Here is a 6,184-nt window from a genome sequence, read left to right on the forward strand (position 1 = left end):
ATATAGACAGCAGAGGTGTCCTATTAGCAGATGGTGGTATACACATTCAGAGGACCTCCACCTCCAACCCCAGTGTTCATGCAGTGATCAGAAAGATTGCCACATAGGAATCATCAGTCCCATTCACTGTATCATTCTTACTTTAGCCTCTAAACAAAGGCCTCCAAATACTGCATCCCTTAGTTTGAGAGACCTAATGAAGTCACACATACCAAGATAGTAAGGATTCAGTCTTACCCACTGTCACGGAGCGGGACCTAGGGGCGGCCGTGATCCCTCTAGCGCCCCCTGCCGTGCCAAGTAGGCATTTCAACACCCTCTATCTTACCTGCCACGTCTTGGTTTTATGAAGTTCAGTAATGGAGGCTGCCTTCTGTCCTCTTGGACATGGTGCTATGACTATTTGGCCTCCTACTCTGGACAGGGTGACCTGGTACACCCCCAGCCTTATTGGCTATGTGTGCCTGCTACCTCCCCTTTAGCACACCCCAAGCCTTGCAGCTGTCCCGGATGATGTTGGGTCACTCTCTCTCTTTCGGCACCTTGCCTAGCGCCCCTGGGCTTGTCATGCAACCAGCGCCCCTTTTCTGGGAGCCCTGGGCTTGTCACGCAACCAGCGCCCCTCTATTTTATAGCCCTCTTGGGCTTACTAATGGTGTTCTTCCCCACCGGGCTCGGCGGCCTAAGCCTTGCCTGGCCTCTCTGGGTCCTTGTCAATAAGGAGTGTCCAACCAGGCTCAGGAGGCTTAAGCCTTACCTGGCCCCTCTGGGTCCCTGTCAGTAATGGGCTGCCTGAGCCCAGCTGGATACCTAAGCCTTACCTGGCCCCTTTGGCCCCTCGGGGTTCCCCCTACAGTGGAGCCCCTCCAGGACTCTTTCCCATCTGCACCCCTCTTGGGGTGACTGTCATGAATACGTGCCCCCTCCTGGGGCTTTTCCTATATGTGCCCTCTCCTGGGCTTATCCCTAGCACATGCCCGTTCCTGCGGTTTCACTCTGCCTTCTCCAGGCTCTCTATACTAATGGAATTGCCCTCACTGGGCTTGTTTCCCTAATAGCACCCCCCTGGGCTTCCACTCATGTGGCCCCCCCCACTCAGGGCCAAACATGAGGCCCCCCACAGGCTTCGCACTGGTGCTCCGTAAGTGGGGCTCAGGTGGCCGAAGCCGTGCCTGGCCCCCTGACCCTTTGTCGGGACCCTCTGCCCTGCTCGGGCCTCTCAACTACCGCCCATACTGGGCTACCCGCTGTGCCACCTCAGCGCCAAACAACCGTGCCTTTCCAGGCACCACCCACGTGTGCCCACACAGGGCACCAGGAACCCCCAGTCTACTGGGGAGCTCCTGTGAGGCCTCCTCACACTCCTACAGCCTCACCCGGTCCTGCGGTCTATTTACACAACTAACATAACAGAACCATAAGCCAAACGGCTATAACGCACACTCCAGTCCCACAGGCTTCTCCTGCCCAGCCTCCCGGTCAGGGTTCTCTCTACCCTGTAACATGATGCAGCTGCTTGGTCTATCAGTCCGCTCAACCCAGCTTGACTCTGCTGCAGAGCTCTTGCTCCTCTGGCAGCCAGAAGGTAACTACTAGCTAGACTCTGGCCTGGGCTGTTTATAAAGGCCAGGCCCTGCCCCTTTCTGGCCATGTGACCTGCTCCGGTTGCCCCGGCAACCAGCACCTGAGCTGCCCTGGCAATTAGCAGATGCCCTAATTCCTACTTAGGAACAGGGCACCCGAGTGCCCCCGTGACACCCACCATATCAGATCACTTCCCTATACTCCCTGGTCTTCTACTTGGTATGCTTGTCTGCTGTTTTTTGTCCTCCTCCCTTTGTAGGGAGTAAACATTACCTCCCCTACATCTTTCTCATGTTGTAGTAATGAATTCTTTGTTAATGAATTCTTCGCTATCTCCTGAGAGTGCCAGCTCTCACTTTTGCATTGCAACTGAAGTAAACTGGAATTTGTACTTTTGTGAAGGTCAGTTGTAGTGCAAATGAATAGGAAAGAAGGGCTGGAATGGTAATGAATATCAGATATAGGCTGGCAATACAAATGTGAATGCTGACCAGAGTATTTCATGGCTGTCAGCATGTTGTATTGCTTGTTACAATGGACAATGTGATGATGGGTGATGCCCACTTAAAAGGTTCCAATCAATGAGAGGAAGCTTGCCTCTGTAACAGAAAATCCTTAATGTCTGCCAGGGAAGGAAGCATATAGCTATTTAAAAAATCTTTGCTAGCCAATTCTTAGGAAATTCCTTGTTGCCTATCATGATTCACCAATCCACTGGAGAGGCAGAGAAATAATCTGGTGATATTTCAAATATTATGAAACTGTTATGTTTTGTCTAGCTGATGGCTAAGTGCAGGTTTATCCTCTGTAGTCTTGGTTTCTTTGCTCCACCAGTTTTAAATTATTCTGATGACAAGGCTTCTATGCCTTATTTTGGGTAGATTAATTCACAGTCTAATCTGAGATTGAGAATTACATTAATCAGGGACTTGGTGCTAAATTCAGTCTTGGACCAAAAGAAAAAGTATTGCTTTATGAGGGATCAGTGACAGATTCAAGTTTTAATGGCTGTCTTGGAAGCCATGAGAAACTACTAGCTTCCTAAATGGTATACAGCATTAATTTTTAGTACTGGTAGCTTGCAAGAGATCAAACCTTTGAAACCAGCTCATTCTAAGTAATATTTTTCTTTTTTATTTCCCTGTTTGAATTCTCATGCCATTTCAGCAGTTAGTCTTTTGAAACAAGAGAAAACAATACTTCCTTCCATAAAATGCTATAAGGCAATAACTTCTATCACATGCTTTCAGCTACTAAATTTTTGTAGAAATTGGAAAGAAAAGGAAGAAGGATGGTAATCAGAAGGATGTTGTTTTAAAGTTATGTGCTTAACAACCTCCAGAATTAGAAAATATTTGCTTGGCTAATACAAAGTATTTTCAGGATTAATAGAGAAAAATCAAATGTAAATAAACAAAACAGAAGGGAAGAAAGAAAGAAAGGAGGAATTATGACCTTACTAATTTTATTTTTGTTTCACAGACACTTCCTCATATTTATTTTCCTTTGCTCAATGCTGCACTACAATCCCTATTTACAAAATATTGTAGAAATCATGTATTATAAGCCCAGCCTCACTACCTTCAGGTATGTGTAGACAACTGTCAAATCCCATTTTTAGTCTCACGCCTCTCCTTTATTTTTCTTGTTAAAGAAAAATTTTAAAATAGAAGTTCATTAATTAAATTGCCCTGTCTATGTATGAATGGTCCTATTAATTACTCTCTACTATTTCATTCCCTGTGTACTCATGACTAATCTTATTCTTTTGGATACAGTAAATCAGTTTCCATTGCAATGAAATAAAGTGGTAATGTGCCTTCCATCTGCCCCATATAGTTTTCAATATGTCATTTTTCACTGAAAACCCTAACAAAAACTAATCTTATAATTAAAACAGAGTTTGTTTTTGACCAGCGTGTATGCTGAAATAGGAGATTTGCTTAAGATTATTTGTCTGCATAGCATAGGTACCAAATAACCATAAAACTCCCCTTTCTTAAATTTATCCATAACATGTAATTCTCTGGCCTTCTATCCATGTAATTCAATGGCCACAACAAGGATTAGGATTGTGGCTCTCCTGCCATCTGCCCCCTGGCACACCAACATCTTACAAGCTGAGGTTGCAGATGTTTTTGTCACTCTGCCCAAAAATGTTGCCAGCCCCTGGTCTAGCCATTTTCATTTCTCTTGATTTATGGCTTTCTCCATTAGACAGTGGTTTTCAGCCTGTCATCTGTGGATCCTGTGGGGGGGGTCCATGAAACAAAGCTATGATCAATCAAAAGTATGTGAGTACTCACAATTTGAAGGGGTCTGCACTTCCATCTGAAATTTCCAAAGGGGTCCACACCTCCAGTCAAAATATTTTAGGGGTCCACAAATGAAAAAAGGTTAAAAACCACTGCATTAAACTTTCTGCAGGTGAAGTGAAGAATGATGAAGGGTGCTTGAAATGACAGTGTGTATTTTTTTCATATAACAGTCCTGAATTTCCTCTTCCATCTGCATCACTTCATAGAAGTCAGTAGCATATAGTAGTGAAAATGTGCAAAGCTGGTGTAAGAGAGAGAAGTAACAGATCCAATGTCATAGCATTTTCTGGTTCATTTCCTTTCTCCATTTTAATGCAGAAAGCATCCTCTATGTGCGTGTGCCTTCTGCTGCATGCTGGAAAGATAACTTAATTGAACTATCCACAACGTCTACTTATTATTTTAGCAATATAGCTCAACTTGCTGTCTAATTCTGTCTTTCTTGGTATTTCTAAAGTACTGATCGCCTTTACTCAAACATGTGTATTCACCTCAAAACAACTATTACATGCCAGTCATACCAGGACCAATCTCTTATCCCCAAAATATGTATTAAGGTTATTCTCCATCAGATATCCATCAGTTACTTGTCCACTGAGACAATTTACAGAAGAAAAGTGATGCTACGACTGTGCCTAAGGATTACCTGGATCACAGCCTAATGTACCTTATTTATGTACATACCACACTCACTGTGCAAAGAAATATGGTAATGTTCATTATCCCTTTTTTATGGACTCATTGAGATGACCAGTGAGAACAAGGTCCTCACACACGAATTGCTATTATGGGCTCCATTTTTTGGTAGGAGAGCAGGCAGGCTCTCACTCCCCACAGAGCAAGGGCTACAGGAGTGTCCCTAAATCTTTGATGAAGAATATGCTGCAGCTGCTCTAATATTAAAAGAACTAGTGATTTCTCCTGCTGCTGTTGTTGCTGTGAGACTCTGAGTGACTCTCCATATGCAAATGCGCACAGGCCAATGTGACTGTTTACAGCAAAATAGAAAGTGTTTCCCTTTGTTTCCTTTTTATCCCTTCAGAACAATGACATTTTTTAAATGCTATTTTAGAATTAAGAAAAGTACAAATTACATAGTCGTAACCTCTTTAAAACATGAGATCATTAAAAGATGAGATCTTCAGAGGCTTTCCCATCCTCTATTATTTTTCTCAATGGTCTTGTTTCTTCCCTTTCCTAGAAGTCTTCTAAAGCTGGAGGAGAATTATTCCACTCACAAAAAAGCGCAAGAGGAATATAAACAGAGCAGTACATGTTATATAAAACTGCAGGAAGAAAAGAGCATCTTAGGTAAATACCAAGCTACTTATTTTATGATTTTTAAATGTCATTCTTTTGTCCAATATTGACTTTTTTATATGGAAGTTAAATTATAGATCCTCCAGCACTTGGGAGACTATGGCTTCCTTGCTTTGACACAGCTGGTCAAGTTAACAATTGAAGTTGTAGTAATTAGTTATGAGCTTCTTAGCACTGAGGAGCCAGACCATGACAAGAAAAGTTTCTGAGGTTACTTCTCAGGGGAGAAGCTAAAACTCTAGAGACAGAACCAGGCTGTCCTGTAAAGGAGAGCACTACAGCATCTGGATCTTGTTGCTACAAATAGATATTTCTTATGGCACCAGCTTGTAAGACAGAAATACAATATACAACCTTTTACTTTCCTGACTCTTCTCCTCGCTCAAACAACTTATTTTGAGGGAAAAATATTTGAACGTATGTGGCACAGTGAAAAGACGGTCTTCAATAGAATCCAAATCCCAGTGCCCCTAACTAAAACAATGGAACTTAGTAGTGTGTGCAAAAACACTGGTATTTAATGGGTAGGGAAGGCAGTACTGATAGTAAGCTAAAGCAGAAGGTGAGTCACAAGAAAGGAATAAACAGAGACAAGGAGAGAGAACGGGAAGTCTGAAGAGAGGATGTTGGGCCTAGCAATAGAGAGTCAATGGTCCTAAATGTTTTAGAAGACATTTCAGTTTTCAGTAGTATGATACACTCTCTTAAAACATGCAATCTTCCTATCATTATCCTGTGTAGTAATTCTGGGATACACAAGCTCCTAGCTCTTTTTAGAAATGTCCTTTCATTTTGGTTTTAATACTACCATTATAAATAGAAAGAGGAAACTAATTTTCAAGAATGATCCAAAATAGACGAGGTGATGTGATCCTATGGTTAAAATGCTAGAAGACAATACATTATAACTCACAAGACGTGGGTTTCACTCTTGTCTCTGCCTTGGGCAACCCATATAGGAT

Source organism: Gavialis gangeticus, unplaced genomic scaffold (assembly GCF_001723915.1).
Source record: "Gavialis gangeticus isolate Ggan-Ray unplaced genomic scaffold, GavGan_comp1, whole genome shotgun sequence".
In the NCBI taxonomy this organism is placed as follows: Eukaryota; Metazoa; Chordata; order Crocodylia; family Gavialidae; genus Gavialis; species Gavialis gangeticus.